This window comes from Mustela nivalis (genome assembly GCF_964662115.1).
Source record: "Mustela nivalis genome assembly, contig: HAP1_SCAFFOLD_392, whole genome shotgun sequence".
Taxonomy (NCBI): Eukaryota; Metazoa; Chordata; class Mammalia; order Carnivora; family Mustelidae; genus Mustela; species Mustela nivalis.
In genome coordinates this window covers 66,539-84,368 of record NW_028136259.1, presented here as the reverse complement: position 1 = coordinate 84,368, position 17,830 = coordinate 66,539, and the positions used below count along the sequence as shown (strand labels likewise).

Here is a 17,830-nt window from a genome sequence, read left to right as displayed (position 1 = left end):
TGATTTCAAGTCATCTTTTAAAAAAAAATGCCCACATGTATCATAAACGCTTTTTTTTTAGAGCGCCCTTTTGTAATTCCACTACTAAATCGGCTACCACAAACACTCCTTGGGACACGTAGATATGGATGCAGAGTTACAGTGTAAGAAAAATGTCTGTCCCTGTACGCCCATTGGACACACGCAAGAGACAGAGAATGTGGTGGAGACATAAATCTCTATAAAGAGGGTATGTTTTGATAGTTTTCATTACGATGAGCATTTATCACAAGGAAAACACATACACTCACCACAACATCAAGCATGAGAAAGAGTGGGCCCTCCACGGTTTTTTAATCAACTCGCGCAGACACAAGTCAGCCAAAACCCATCCCTGTTTGGAGGCAAATCCTTCCCACACTTTCCCGCGAGCTGGGAGAAAGCAGTTAGGTATTTCTCTCCACTGGCTCTCTGTTCCCAGAAGACATCAGGAGCCATGGTGGAAAGGAATCTCGTTCTGGAAATTACATTTAAGAAAACACTGAGGTTTCTTTGGTGCCCCCAGTCCTCTGCATGGGGGGAGGCAGCGGTCCCCACATCGTGTGCTCACTGCAGCCTGTGACGCACAGCTGTTGCCTTGAGGGACAATAAAGGATGACTCGGGTGCCCCGCAGGCGCGCTTCAGAGAACTGACGCGTCCATCGGTAGATCTGCTGTCTGCACGTGAGACCTTGCAGGGCCCCCCATGGCAGGGGTGTCTGGGTTCCAGAGACATAGGACTGAGGCTGGTTCTCCACCCCCTGAGTTCACCCACCACCACAGGAAGCTGATGGACTTGGCGGTTTACCCATTGCCAAAGACGGCCCCTTGTATGTGATGAATCTCTTGAGTAGATTTCAGTACCGAGCAAGGACTGACCTCACTAATGGCAAAAAGCAGCATCATGATGCCCACAGCAGAGGCCGGAAATTGTGGGAGCACAGCCCCAGCCATCCTTCCTGGGCTCTGGGGGTGTCCAGGTACCAGCTCTTCCCAGACTCAACCGTCCTGTCTCCCTGCATCCCATATGCACCAAAATGAACAAACAAATAAAAACCTGAAATCTTGGCACTGTTCCCATTAAAACTACTGTTTCTGAGTACAAGACAGTGAAAAATTGCTTTTAAGCCAAGTCAGGCCAATTTTACAGTTGGAGCAACACACGGTAGGTAACATCGGTAAAATCAGGCCAGTGGGAGAGTGGGCAGGGGTGACCTGCCCACTATGTGCCCTATAGCTCCTTCCCATAGTACCAGACTATTCACCCATTTCAAGTATATAATTCTGTGGTTTTCAGTATACTCACAGATATTTGCAACAAGCACAACAGTCAATTTTAGAACATTTTTATCGCCCCTAAAAGAAACCCCATAGCGTCTAGTGATCACTCGGTCCTCCCTGCCCTTCTCCCAAGTCCTGGCCACCAGCAATCTAGTTGATGTCCCTGTAGATCTGGATGCTCTGGGCATCTGATATCAGTGGAATGTGTGTGCGTGGCCTTTGGGGCTTGATGTCTTTCACCAAGCATGATGCTCTCCATGTATGGCACGTATCTGGTCTTCATTCCTTTTTTTGGCAGAATGATATTCTATTGCATGGAATTAACACATTCTTTTCATCCATGTGTCTAATGATGGACATTCAGGTTGTTTCCACTTTCTGGGGTATTAGGTATAACGTTGTGATGATCATTCATGCTCAAGTTCCTATGAGGACACACGTTTTTATTTCTCTTGGGTAGACACCTAGGAGTGGAATTGCTGGGTCAAATGTTAACAACATTGAAACGTCTGAAGAACCACCAGACGGCTTTCCAAATGGCTTTACCATTTTACATTCCCGCCATTCACGTACGAAGGCTCCCAATCCACAGTGCGCTCCCCAACGTGTGTTATCTGACTTTTTGATTCTAGTCCTTTGAGAGGGTCTGACATGGTATGTCACCGAGCTTTGGATTCACGTTTTTTAGATGACTGATAATTTTGAGAATCCTTTCTTGACTTTATGGGCCCTTTGTATCTTTTCTATGGAGATCTCTCTGTTCATATCTTTTACCCATTTTTAAGTTGGGTCATTGTCTTTTTATTATTGAATTGTAAATGTTCTTTATGTATTTGAGATACAAGTTCCTTATCAGATAGATGATTTGCAAATACTTTCTCCCATTCTGAGAGTTGTCTTTTCATTTTTTTAACAGTGATTTTTTTGTTAAGATTTTATTTATTCATTTGACAGACAGATCACAAGCAGAGAGGCAGGCAGAGAGAGAGGAGGAAGCAGGCTCCCTGCCAAGCAGAGAGCCCGATGTGGGGCTCGATCCCAGGACCCTGAGATCATGATCTGAGCCGAAGGCAGAAGCTTTAACCCACTGAGCCACCCAGTCGCCCCTCTTAACAGTGATTTTTGAAGCACAAATGTTTTTAGTGTTTTCTTGTTTTTTTTTTTAATATTTATTTATTTATTTGTTTGTTTACTTGAAGGAGAGAGAGCACATAGCAGAGAGGGAGACAGAGAATCTGAAGCAGGCTCCACACCCAACACAGAGCCCAGTTCAGGGCTCATTGTCACAACTCCAAAATCACCGCCTGAGTCAAAACCAAGAGTCAAACACTGAACCAACTGAGCCACCCGGGCACCTCAGTATCGAACTGTCTTGCTGGTCATTGCTTTTTTTCTTCTCTCTCTCTCTTCTTTTTTTAAGATTTTAAATAATATTTTATTTATTTGACAGACAGAGATCACAAGGAGGCAGAGAGGCAGGCAGAGAGAGAGGAGGAAGCAGGCTCCCTGCTGAGCAGAGAGCCCGATGCGGGACTCGATCCCCAAGGCACAGGCTTAACCCACGGAGCCACCCAGGTGACTCAATGGCCATTACCTTTTAATAAACTTTCAAACCAGGAAATGTGACTCCTCCTACTTTGTTCTTTTTCAGAATTGTCTTGGCTATTCTGGGTCCCCTGCAATCCAATGTGAATTTTAGAGCCTGCTTGTCTATCTCTACAGAAACGAAAGTTGGGATTCTAAATGCACAGGTGTTGAATCCAAGATCATTTTGGGGACGTCTTGCCATCTTAACAGTGTGAAGTCTTCCAACCCATGAACATGGGATCTTTTCCCACTTATTTTGATTTTCTTAAATTTCTCTCAGCAATGTTTTGTAGTTTTCAAACTACACATTTTGCACTGTTTTTTTTTTTGTTAAATTTACTGCTAAATATTTTATTCTTTTTGATGTTATTGTGTTTAAAATACCACTTCCAGATCATTCACTGCCAGTGTTTACGAACACAAATGATTTGATCTTTTACTTTGAAAATTCTTTATGACTGACAGCCACATTAAAAACAAACAAAAAAACTGCTTGGTCTTCGAAGATTCCCAAATGTTGGCACTGGGGAAATTAGGGTAGGTAAAGATGTGGTGCCCACTGATGTAGTTTAGAGATAGCCACAATCAAATATCACAAAATTACTAATATATTTTTATGTCATAATTATTGTAACCCATAGTTGTTAATGTGCAGAAAAAAAAATCTTAATATGTTATGGACCAAGTAATGTAGAATACTTTGGCAGCATTTAGTTTGTACCAAAGTACCTTAAGGCAGGTTGTTCTGAATTAATTTCCAAAACAGTTTCCATGGAATTCAGCCTCTCTATATGTCATGAACTTCTTATAAAGTATGTTACTTTATAATTATTTCATTATTGAATCGTAACTTAAGACTGGTGATAAAAATGGGGTAAAAATTTAATCATATTATTCTGGGTCACAAATGTCGATATTGGAATTATCTCCATCTATTAGTAAGAAAGATAAGTAGTAGATAATAAACACAATGTTAACTTTTTACTACAGTGAGAATGAACTTCCTACTTCTATTAGAGATTCTGAAAAGACTAGTCATATGTTTAAATAGATAACAGATGTTAATAAGAATTGTTGTGGTGATGGTCATTTTGCAATATTTACAAATATCAGATCATTATGTAATATACCTGAAACTAATATAATGTTGTAAATGAAATATTCTTCAATGAAATAAAAGAGAAAAAGACATTTTAATTAGGTTTTCTAAGATTTCTGCATATTTAAAATTTTTATCTAAATGTTACCATAGGTAAATGGAATTCCTAAGAAATTAGTTCATGTAGACACTAGGGTCTGATTAAATATCAAGGCAGTTTCAGTAGCTTGTAATAGGTGTATTCTGTGTGTATGTCCACTGTCTATGTGTATTTCTCATAATACTGCCTAGTTGTTTTTTGAAAAGTGTACTGTTGGATCACTTGGAAGCCTCGGAGAAAACAGTGAGATGAATACAAATCTACTGGCTTTACTAGAAGTATAAAATTGCATACCTTATTTTAGCTTTTGTTTGTCTTTTGAAGGTTATAGTTAACCATTTTTTATTTTGTTAAATTCTATTATGTAACATAAATAAATGAATGTAATTTTAAAAGCTGACCATATAATTAATGTTAGACACACAAATCTAACAGAAGAGGGTAAACAGGATACTCTCTCATGAAAGAAATCGAAGAAGACATAAAAAGATGGAAGACCATTCCATGCTCTTGGATCAGAAGGATAAACATTGTTAAAATGTCTATGCTGCCTTGATCAATCTATACTTTTAATACCATTCTGATCAAAATTCCACTGGCATTCTTCAAAGAGCTGGAGCAAATAATCCAAAAATTTGTATGGAATCAGAAGAGACTCCGAATAACTAAGGAAATAATGAAAAACAAAAATAAAATGGGGTGCATCATGTTACCTGATTTCAAGCTTTACTACAAAGCTGTGATCCCCAAGACAGCATGGTACTGGCATAAAAACAGACACATAGACCAGTGGAACAGAGTAGATAGCCCAGCTATGGACCCTCAACTCTATGGTAAAATCATCTTCGACAAAACAGGAAAAAAATATACAGTGGAAAAAAGACAGTCTCTTCAATAAATGGTGCTGGGAAAACTAGGCAGCTATATGTAGAAGAGTGAAACTAGACCATTCTCTTACACCATACATAAAGATAAACTCATAATGGATAAAAGACCTCAATGTGAGACAGGAGTCCATCAGCTAGAGGAGAACATGTTCTCCTAGAGGAGAACATAGGCAGTAATCTCTTCGATATCAGCCACAGCAATTCTTTCAAGATATGTCTCCAAAAGCAAAGGAAACAAAAGCGAAGATGAACTTTTGGGTCTTCATCAAAATCAAAAGCTTCTGCACAGCCAAGGAAACAGTCAAGAAAACAAAGAGGCAACCCACGGAATGGGAGTAGATATTTGCAAATGACAGTACAGGATCTATAAAGAAATTTCAAACTCAACATACACAAAACAGACAATCATATAAAAAAATGGGCAGAAGATATGAACAGACACTTTTCCAATGAAGACATACAAATGGCTATCAGTCACATGAAAAAATGTTCATCATCACTAGCCCTCAAGGAGATTAAAATTAAAACCACATTGAGATATCACCTTACACCAGTTAGAATGGCCAAAATTAGCAAGACAGGAATCATCATGTGTTGGAGGGGATGTGGAGAAAGGGGAATGCAAGTTGGTGCAGCCAATTTGGAGAACAGGGTGGATATTCCTCAGGAAATTAAAAATAGAGCTTCCCTATGACCCTGCAATTGCACTCCTGGGTATTTACCCCAAAGATACAGATGTACTGAAAAGAAGGGCGATCTGTATCACAATGTTTATAGCAGCAATGGCCACGGTCCCCAAACTATGGAAAGAACCAAGATGCCCTTCAACGGACGAATGGATAAGGAAGATGTGGTCCATATACACTATGGAGTATTATGCCTCCATCAGAAAGGACGAATACCCAACTTTTGTAGCAATATGGACGGGAGTGGAAGAGATTATGCTGAGTGAAATAAGTCAAGCAGAGAGAGTCAATTATCATATGGTTTCACTTATTTGTGGAGTATAACAAATAGCATGGAGGACACGGGGAGATAAGAGAGGAGAAGGGAGTTGGGGAAAATTGGAAGGGGAGGTGAACCATGAGAGACTATGGACTCTGAAAAACAAGAAAAACAATCTGAGGGTTTTGAAGGGGTGGGGGGTGGGAGGTCGGGGTAAGAGGTGGTGGGTATTATAGAGGGCACGGATTGCATGGAACACTGGGTGTGGTGCAAAAATAATCAATACTGTTTTGCTGAAAATAAACAAAAAATAAATTTAAAGTTTACCCTGCACTCTTCAAATATTATCTAATTATATAAGGCCAATATTTCATTTTAAAGGTATAAAATAGAAAATATATATATTGGTATGTACCTCCAGGTCGAGGCACTAAAACTCTTGTAATTCCCTAAATGACAAGAGTACTAAGTGCATCTTTGCTTCTGCAGCTTGGTCTTTGATGCTGATATCTGACACAGGGCTTCTAAATCCCTAGGAATTTCTTGGGTGATGGCGCTGTCATTTGTACGAGGCCACACTGGTGGGCTCCTGGGTGGGGCTGGACACTAGAAAAAATGAGCTGTGATTAGAACCTTGGAAGTTTTAGCTTCACTGCGTATTCTCCATCCTTCTTTTAGGTTTTGGGATAGAAGAAATAAATCTCTGCTGTCATTTCTAACAAACTAAACCATGATATTGCATATAAGGAAATAATAGAGTATGCTCAAATGTGATGAAGCATTATAGGAAAAATATGGAGCGGCATGAAGAAGACTGGGAGTTTTGAGAGAAAGATCACAATTTTAATATTTATTTATTTATTTTTAAAGATTTTATTTATTTATTTGACAGATAAGATCACAAGTAGGCAGAGAGGCATGCAGAGAGAGAAATAGGGGGATGTAGGTTCCCTGCTGAGCAGAGAGACTGATGAGGGGCTCGATCCCAGGACCCTGAGAGCATGACCTGAGCCAAAGGCAGAGGCTTAACCCAATGAGCCACCCAGGCGCCCCTAAAGATCACAGGATATTCAGTTTCTGATTGACTGAGAAGGTGACATTGAGTGAAGATTTGAAGATGATGGAGTAAACCATGCATGTGGGTTTTTTTTTAAGGTTTTATTTTTAAGTGATCGCTACACCCAACATGGGGCTCAGACGTGCAAACCTGAGATCAAGAATCACATGCTCTATAGGCTGAGCCAGCCAGGTGTACCTAAACCATGTATGTATTTGAGCAAAAGACACTTCTAGCCAAAGGAAGAGAGAGAGCAAAGATCTTGAGAATTAATGTGCCTGACTTGTTTGACCAGTCAAAAGTCCACTTTAATATGGAGTATAATGAAAGCACCTACTCTTTCCACACTCTGTTCCCTATCTATGCATAAATACTTTTCACAACCTCGACTATTAGGGAATAAAGTATCAGGAGTCAATATGATAATTTTATACCAAGTACTCCTTCCCTTCCTTTGGCAATTTTTAAAAAAGATATTGTTTATTTATTTGACAGAGGGAGAGAGAGAGAGAGATCACAGTAGGCAGAGAGGCAGGCAGAGAGAGTGGGGGAAGCAAGCTCCTCGCTGAGCAGAGATCTGGATGCGGGGCTCAATCCAAGGACCCTGGGATCATGACCTGAGCCAAAGGTAGAGGCTTTAACCCACTGAGCCACCCAGGCTCCCCTCCCTTGCCAATTTAAACAGCTGTGAACTCTGTCGGAATGCGGAAAGAGAATAATTGAGGAAGAGGTTGGTGTGGTGAGTATTTGAAAACTGATAAGTTCAGAGGGCCCTGCCCATTTTAAGATGTGCAATCAGCCTGCTCTCCATTGAACCTGTGCTGAGATTATGGTCAGCGAGGCGTTCTTCCTTTCTCCTTGCAGTGTATTTACTTCAGTGCTCAATAGACTACACTTCTGGAATGAATCCAATTCTGATTATGAAGCTAAAGAAGACATATCGATAATATTAGAAAGGGCTCATCCCAAAGTTTGTAGATTATCACGAAGTTTTCTGTGCTATTCTAAACAAATACTATAATTAATGTTACAATTTTATATTGCCACCATCGCTATAGAATCTAAATTTATATAGATCAATGTAATTTACATTTACCAAAATAGGTGGGTCAGTAGGTGGTACCTATAATCAGTTTTACCAACTCTTAAAAAGCTAGTATAGGAATTTTATTTCCTTGCCTAGAATTTCTGGTTCTGTAAGAATAATTTTACATATAGTTGCCATAAAAATACTAATAAGGGCTTTTATAACTCCATTCATTGTCTTGATCCCTAAACTCCATTCTATATAGATTTTATATACCTCAGTTGGGAATTTTCTTGACAGAAAGTTTGGGCAGAGAAAATGTAGTAGATGACATCTAATCTGTTTAAAAGTTTAAAGTTATTGATTACCTTGACCAAATGTCTTTTGGCCTTCTTTCAGTATATGGATATCTTTGAATATTTTAAAAATATATTTTAGTGGATAAAGGGCTAGATCTCTTTTTATATACATATTTTTTTATTTTTGGGGGGGATGCTATTTTTTTTAAAGATTTTATTTATTTATTCAAGAGAGAGTGTGTGCCAGAGAGCACAAGCAGAGGGAGTGGCAGAGGGAGAGGGAGGAGCAGGCTCCCTGCTGAGAGCCTGATGTAGGGCTTGATCCCAGGATCCTGAGATCATGACCTGAGCCAAAGGTAGCTGCTTTACTGACTGAGCCCCCCAGATCTCTTTATAAAGATAAATTTTGAAGCTGAGCATTCACACAAAACTGTACAAATCACAAATCTGTACCTCAGTAAGTTTTCACACAGTGAACTCAGTATATTATTGGCATCCAGTTCAAGAAGTGAAATGTTACCAGAAACTTCCTAGTGTCCCTTTCTTCCTACTGCAAGTGTATCATTGTTCTGTCTCATAACATATGTTAATTGGCCTGCATTTGAACTTTACATAAACATAATACATGTAGCGTATATGACTTCTTTCATTCCACATGATGTTTATGAGATCCATCCATGTTTTTACATGAAGTTTTACTTCATTCATCCCCATTGCAGATTATTCTATGAATCACAATAGTTTGTGTTCTCCATTAGGTGGACATTGGGTTGTTTCTAGTTTTGGCCTAAAGAGTGCTCTTGTGAATATCTCTTGTGTTTCTTGGTGAACATATGTATGCATTTCTCCTTAGGCGTGGACAGAGCTTTACTTACGACTATTAACTTTACAAACATTTTATTAAGTTTTAATAATTTCATCAGTAAATTTCTAAGACCATCCATAGCCTAACAAAAAACACTCATTTACTCTGGAACAATTATATACTTCCTAGAGAAAGTCCTAGAAAACGATCTAGGAATCTAAGAGAGTCATGAGTTTAATTCTAGATTTTCATAATGCCCTTCATTCCAGAGATGTTTCATGTTTTGGTATACTTCTTATCAGGTAGTTTCTTTTTAACCTTGACCAATGTACTTGAACTCTTTTTTCCCCCACTGAGAACTCTTTAAAGTTGTCTAATACAGGGTTGCAAATTGGCTGCAAATGTATTATTAAACCAGTGCAATTTAAAATAAATACATAAAAGTACACTCATAAATGTGCTTTTAATTTAAGTTCATAGCTAACATTTTTAATGATGTCTTTTGAATTCTTGACAAATCCACAAAAATTTACTGTGCTTGGAGGTAAACTTCCAAAAGGTAAGGTACCTTCCCTTTACTATGACTTGACATTAAAAAAAAAATCCATTGCTGATTTAATTTTTACTGATTTAAAAGCTTAAGGTTTAGTTCTTAATGGCTATTTTACAAATAATTCTTCATTCTGAACATACCATTAATAACCTTTTTTTGGGAGGAAGGGGATTTTGAATTTTATTCCAATTTCAGATTTTAAATTGTGAGCATAGTGCAGAGAACCCTCTGTACACTTAACCAAACTCAGTAGTTTTTTTAGCACTTTGCCCCATTTGCTTACTTGCTTTACATAAATGTATTTTTTTAATTTTTTATTTTTTATAAACATATATTTTTATCCCCAGGGGTACATAAATGTATTTTTTAAACTGTTTAAGAGTAAATCATAGATATCATGCTCTTTTAACCCAAATACATTATTATGTATATCCTAAAGTATAAGAATATTCTATTATATAACACCAGTATAGTTATTAAAGTCAGGAAATTTCACACGGTTCCAGAACTAATTATGAAATTTAGTTATATTCAAATTTCTGCATTTCTCTTATTAATACCTTTTGTAGTGAGGTCCTCCCAACCCCCACCCCAAATCCAGGTTTAAGACTCAATCCAGGTTTACACATTTAGATTTTTATTTAATCTTTTTTAAAAAATTATTTTAGAGAAACAGGGAGAGAAAGGGAGAGCAGGCAGTGGGGAGGGGCAGAGGGAGAGAGAGAATGAGAATCTTCAATCAGACAGATCATGACCTGAACCAGAATCAAGAGTTGCTGCCTAACTGCCTGAGCCACCCAGGCACCCCTTGATTTTTCTTCAATCTGAAAAAGTTGTTTAGCCTATTCATTTATTTACTTATTTATTTATTTGAGAGAGAGTGAGTGAGCACACGTGCAAGTACAGGAGCCAGTCAGGGGGAGGGCAGAGGGAGAGACTCTGAAGCAATCTGTGCACTGAGTGTAGAGCCCCACGCTGGGATCACTCTCACAACCCTATCATGAGATGAGCTGAAGTCTCATGTTTAACTGATTCAGCCACCCAGGCTTCCCTCCTCACTCCATTATTATGGGAGTGGATGTGGATCTTTCATGACCTTAAAACATACTAATTTGTGAAATAGTCTCATTTGTCTTTGATGTTTTCTCTTTTAATGACTGTTGTGATTTATAATTAGAAATATATATTTAGGGGTTGCTGGGTGGCTCAGTGGGTTAAAGCCTCTGCCTTCAGCTTAGGTCATGATCCCGGGGTCCTGGGATTGAGCCTGGCATGGGGTTTTCTGCTCAGCAGGGAGCCTGCTTCCTCCTCTCTCTCTGCCTGCCTCTCTGCCTACTTGTGATTTCCATCAAATAAATTTAAAAAAATCTTTAATAAAAAAGAAATATATATGTCTTAGTCCCATTTCTTGTAGTTTTACAGTGATGACAGGAATAGATTTGTCTTTTGTTAATGAGTCAACTTTTAGGACACACCTAAGGTTAGCAGCTGGTTGCCGGGAGAATCAACCATGTGATAAGAGGGCTGGAAATTTCCACAAGTTAGTATATATTCTGCTGTCTTTTGGGACAAAGTCCTTAACTTACGGTGTTTGATGCTATCTCCAAGTGGGTAGCATCCGAATTGACTGGAATGTTTAGGTGCCCGACTGGTGTTGGAGAATTGTTTCTTGGTGTGACGGAAAACCATATGTTAGAATTGGGTCCAATTGTAATGACTTTGTGGTGTCCCTGGACCAAATGATCATGCTATGCTGTAATCACTTACATTAAGCTTTTATGGTTTCCAGTGTTTTGTGATTAAAATTAGCAGTGTGAGGGCTGGGCAAAATGTATGAAGAGGAAAGAGAGAAACATGCTTTTAGTTGTCGAATGAGTGAGTCAGAGGAGTAAAAGGCATAGGAAATACAGTCAGTGATACTGTGATAGTGTTGTATGGTGACAGAGGGTAGCTACACTTGTGAGCAGCATAATGTTTAAACTTGTTAAATCACTATGCTGTACACCTGAAACTAATGTAACTGTGTGTCAACTATACTCAGACATTTTTAACTAAAATAGTAAAATCAGCACTTGTAATGGTCATCTTATTATCTCAAGGCTTTGCCTACATCCTTATTTATCTCTTTAGAATAAATTATAGATTTACTCATTTATTTATTGATTATTCTGGATTCTAATTCTAGAAACAGAATTGGTAAGTTAAATGGGGCACTCATATTTAAGGTTTCTTTCTATACTGCCCACTATCTCTACTGACAGTGTTCAGCAGTGTATAAAAGTGTTGGTATGAATCTCTGCAAATTTAGGATTCATTTATTAGAATCAGTACTATAACATCAGAAAGTTTAAAGTTTAAAGTCATAGAATAGTTAAACACTTTTCTTTCTAATCACAAGAGATCTTTTACAAAATTATGGGAAAATTCTCAGTTACAAAAATACATTCTACCATTTAAACCAGTTAAGAATGACAATAACATGGCAATACAAGGGGTAGTCTTAGGGGCATTTTTCAACAACTTTCCTTTAAAGATAGTTTTTTTATGTTAAAATATAGCATTAATTAATAAAGGTTTTTTTACCTTTTTAAATAAAAAATGAAAAGTTGTGGAAACCAGAGAAATCTGTTATTCCAACTTATGAAAAAGTACTGCTGTTATGAAAATTTTCAAACACAGGAAAAGTTACAAAGCTGCAGAAGTGAACTTCTTTACCTCTCCATACTTTGTTATGTGTCACCTAAGACTAAGGACATTATCCTGAAGAGAATAATTTATCCTACCAAATAAAATTGAATACTATTTCCTTAATATCTTGTACTCTGGAATTCTTTCAAAATTTCCTCAGATGTCCACATCAAATTTTCATCAGAGTTTCTGAAATATGTGTTTTATGGAAGAACATTAAGTCAAGGGTTCATGTGTCACATTTGGTTGCTTAATCTTTTAATCTGTGTTTATGTGAATTTTATCTTACTTGTTTAATGACAGATAAGTTTATTATGTTCCATTCTCTCAAGACTTAAATGGTAGAGGGAAATTAGTTTTAAAGAAGTTCCTGAAGAGAATCATTACTAGAGACATACTTTGCTTCAAAATAATAGTCATATGCTTTCAACCACAAAACTATGTATGCATTAATTAATAACTATTTGTTTCATAGGTTGACATCAGGTTTTATTTTTATTTTTATTCTTTAAGTTGAATTAGTGTATTTGTTTTCTCTTTTAGGAATACTTTTAGTTGGACCACCAGGGACAGGAAAGATGCTTCTTGCCCGAGCTGTGGCTGGAGAAGCTGATGGTCCTTTTTATTATTCTTCTGGATCAGAATTTGATGAAATGTTTGTGAGTGTGGGAGCCAGCCGTATCAGAAGTTTGTTTAGTACGTTTTAATGTACCTTTCATACAATACGTAATTTTGTTAATTTTAGGGGAAGAGGGATTCTTACCTATTTGTTATTCAATTATGATTGATAGCTGAACTCGCCATTGTGGGGTTTTGGTTTTAGGTAATTTAATGTGTGACCTAAAACAGAACTGTACTTTCACAAATAGAGAGCTAGAAGTGTTAGGTGAGCTTGGGGCCTGTTGAAAAGCTGGATTTTCGGTTGTTGTCCTTTTTATATTATTCATTAATTCAGTAGTATGTAATTAAGGAATAGTTAGCCTCAGGTCTGACTGTGGCTTGTACAGTCAGAAGAATGAATACTTGGTTGTTTTTATTATATATCATTTTGTATGATACAGTTTTTTTATGAGGCTATCATTCTTAAATTAGTTTTAGTTTTAAATTATTTTTTTATTTTTTTAAGAAATTAGCCTCTTTTTCTTAAATTAGTTTTAAAGAAAAGAAAGAGAACTCATTTTTATGGACTTTCTCCTTAATGAATGTCTTTTGTTGCCTTTGACAGTTTTACAGGTTTTTTATACTTACATGATTTTGTTCAAAAAACATTGATTTCATTAAGCTTATTTGTATCTCTTCTCTTTTCCTAGGGGAAGCAAAAGCAAATGCTCCCTGTGTTATATTTATTGATGAATTAGATTCTGTTTGTGGGAAGCAAATTGAGTCTCCAATGCATTCATATTCAAGGCAGACTATAAATCAGCTTCTTGCTGAAATGAATGGGTAATTGAATCTTCATCTGTCTTTGGGATATGGTAATATATTTGGGAACATTAGAGAAATAGCGGGGCATCTGGCTAAGTCAGTGGAGCATGCAGCTCTTCCTCTCGGAGTTGTACATTTGAGCCCCATGTGGGGTATAGAGATTATTTTAAAATGAAATCTTTAAAAAAATAGGAAGAAAGAGGAAAAAATGTAGGCAACGGAGTATTCTCTGTGTATGAAGTCAAGACAAGCTGCATTCTCTGTATTGTGTTCTTTCCATTACTAGTGGGGTGACTGAGGTATCAACCTTTCTTAATTGGTGACCTTATACCTTTTTTCATTGATTGTATCATGACAGGAAAGTGATGATTCCCATTGAGAATACTAGTCTGTTTGGAGACATAAAGAGTGTTTGCTGGTTCCTACAAAATTCGTGACTTGCTTTTAGTGTTGTGGTAGATTAAAAGTTTGCATCAGTTTTTATAATATAAAGAGCAAGAAGTGGGGTTGCTTTGGAAGAAGGAAAGACCTTTTTTTCAAGATTTTATTTATTTATTTGACAGAGAGAGATCACAAGTAGAGAGGCCGGCAGGGTGTGGGGGGAGCAGGCTCCCTGCTGAGCAGAGAGAACCTGATGTGGGGCTTGATCCCAGGACCCTGAGACCATGACCTGAGCCGAAGGCAGAGGCTTTAACCCACTGAGTCACCCAGGCATCCTAGAAGGAAAGACTTCTTAAAACCATGTATGACCTTTTGGAAACAAACAGGAAGTCTAGGAGCAAATAATTTGAATTGGTAAGCTTGAGGATAATTTTTCACAAATTGGGTTTCCTAGCCTTTTCTGTCAGGTCATGTCTTCCTAAGTAGAACAAATATTGTGAAGACATGTAATCATAGATGACTTTGTGATTTATTGTTAGCAGTTTTATTGAGTACTGGCCTAGTAATATTTGTTCTTTTAAAAAAATAATAGGGATGTCTTATCACTTTGGGTATAAAAAGAATCAGTCCCTTTTATTTACTGTTACTAAATTTAATGATAGTTTCGTGTAGAGCATTTCTATATGTGTATTAATTTTCAGTGAAATGTTACTTTCCTTCTTTGGAAGAAGGAAAGTAAAAACCCAGTGAAGGAGTTATAATAGGAGTTATAATAGGAGCCACAAGCTTCCCAGAAGCATTTGATAAGTATGTATTAAAAGACCGTTTTTTACAAGTACTGATACATACTGAGACGTGGATGAACTTTAAAAGAGAAGGAAGCCCATCACCAAACATCACATATGATCTGTTTATGTGAAATGTACAGAATCAGCAAATCGGGGGCAACAGAGAGTAGATAAGTGGCTGCCAGGAGGAGAAAAGAGTGAAGAATGACTGTTGGTGGCTATGGGATTTCTTTTGGAGTGGGGGAATAAAAATATTCTTAAGTTAGATTGTTGGTAATTGCACAAATCTGACTATATTAAAAACCACTGGATTATCTACTTTGAATTCTGTGATGTGTGAATTAAATTTCAGTAAAGTTGTTAAAAGAATCTTCTGACAACTTTATATCACAAAAGTCTGGGGGTGGTGGAGAGCATTTTTAAAATAAAATTTATAGCAGTTTTAAATTTTTAAATGTTATCAATGAAGTTATTCATATTTTAATTTGATCTACTATTTTTTTGTAATCTTTGCCTAAGTCTGTGGTTTAACATTCTATACTTAAAGCAGTTGTGATAGGAAGCTATCACAGTGTAGCTTTCATAATAGACTGCTGTAGAATTATTGTTCCTAGAGCGACTAGCTTGCATGTTTTTGTTTATGTGGATTGCCTGCTATCTATCTCTATCAACCTTTGTTCAGCCTTCTGGTTATTGAACCTGATACTTGAGACATGTTTTGCAAGGAGTTCTCTGAATATTTATATTCAGAATGCCAGTCTAGGCTGAAATAGGTGATGGGGATTAAGGAGCACACTTGTGATGAGCAGTGGGTGACGTGTGGAATTGTCGAATCACTGTACTGTACATCTGAAATTAACATAGCACTGTATGTTGTTTGTCCTGGAATTGAAATAAGAAACAAAACTCCATCCAAGATAATAATCCTCAAATATTTAATGTTAATGGATATGAGAGGCATTAACTTGCAACATTTAATCATATTTACTCTTCCAAACATGAAAATATCTATCAAATGATACTAGAACTTTTATCTTTTATTTATTATTTATTTATTTTTTTAAAATTACTTTTCAGTGTACTAGAGTTCATTGTTTAGGCACAACACTCAGTGCTCTATGCAATACATGCCCTACATGATACCCACCACCAGGCTGACCCAACTTCCCACCCACCACCCCTTCAAAACCGTCAGATGGTTTTTCAGAGTCCATAGTCTCTCATGGTTCATCTCCCCCTCCAATTTCCCCCAACTCCCTTCTCCTCTCCATCTTCCATGTCCCCTGTGTTATTTTTTATGCTCCACAAATAAGTGAAACCATATGATAATCGACTCTCTCTGCTTGACTTATTTCACTCAGCATAATCTCTTCCAGTCCCATCCATGTTGATACAAATGTTGCTTATTCATCCTTTCTGATGGAGGCATAATACTCCATAGTATATATGGACCACATCTTTATCAATTCGTCCATTGAAGGGTATCTTGCTTCTTTCCACAGTTTGGCAACTGTGGCCATTGCTGCTATGAGCATTGGGGTACAGATGGCCTTTCTTTTCATTATATCTGCATCTTTGTGGTAAATACCCAGTAATGCAATTGCAGGGTCATAGGGAAGCTCTATTTTTAATTTCTTAAGGAATCTCCACACTGTTCTCCAAAGTGGCTGCACCAACTTGCATTCCCGCCAACAGTGTAAGAGGGTTCCCCTTTCTCCACATCCTCCCAACACATGTTGTTTCCTGTCTTATTAATTTTGGCCATTCTAACTGGTGTAAGGTGGTATCTCAATGTGTTTTTAAATTGAATCTCCCTGATGGCTAGTGATGATGAACATTTTTTCATGTGTCTTAAAGCAAAAGTATTTTTGTTCTAACAAACACATTTTTAAGCATTAGGCACGTACAATTTCATAGTGTCAGTAGATAAAATAATACTAATTTAAAAACCATGAGAGAATCTTAACTATAGGAAACAAACCTAGGGTTTCTGGAAGGGAGGTGGTTGGGGGATGGGGATTAAGGTGGACACTTGATGTGATGAGCACTGGGTGTTATACACAGCTGATGAATGATTGAACTCTACATCTGAAGCTAATGATATATTGGTATGTTGGCTAATTGAATTTAAATTAAAAAACAAAATTGGTAGAAGTATTAAATATATGTATATATACTGAACTAAAGGAAGATCTATAGTCTTAGTAAAAATTTAAAAGCAAAGTTCAAATTAATGGATATAGTATGATCCAATTATTACAAAAATACCATAATCTATCTATCTATCTATCTATCATCTATATATATTACATATCCTACTTTATGTATTATCTACAGCTCTGTATAGCTATAGATGATATATGTACATATAGAAATCAAAGCAGCCATGGCTATCCAAGTGTGTGTTCAGAATCTTAACTTTTTGTATATGTCCCCCAATGGTTATACTTGTCACTGAAAACAGGTAATATCTTTGTGATTTAAAAAAGTAATAAAGAAAATATAAACAATTATAAAACAGATAATAAGTGGAAAAAAAACAAAGCTCCATCTAGCTTCTGATTGTCATTATCTTTTCATCTTGTCTTCAGTGTGTCAGATATGGACCCACAACTCCATGGTAGATAATCTTCAACAAAGCAGGAAAAAATGTTTAGTGGAAAAAAAGACAGTCTTTTCAATAAATGGTGCTGGGAAAACTGGACATCTATGTACAGAAAAATGAAACTTGATGACTCTCTTATGCCATACACAAATATAAACTCAAACTGAATGAAAGGTCTTAACATGAGGAAGGACTCTATCAATATCCTAAATCAGAACATGTTAAAGTAACTCCTTCAACATCAGCCACAGCAATTTCTTTCAGACATGTCTCCAAAGGGAAAGG

General features: G+C 37.1%; 1 long non-coding RNA gene across 1 annotated transcript; it reads left to right on the top strand.

The window, feature by feature from the left end:
* Positions 1-9,603: 9,603 nt before the first annotated feature.
* LOC309857110 lies at positions 9,604-13,771 on the top strand. Its single transcript, XR_014307484.1, has 3 exons — positions 9,604-9,664; positions 12,890-13,042; positions 13,657-13,771. It is a non-coding gene; the product is annotated as an uncharacterized lncRNA (long non-coding RNA).
* Positions 13,772-17,830: the final 4,059 nt, after the last annotated feature.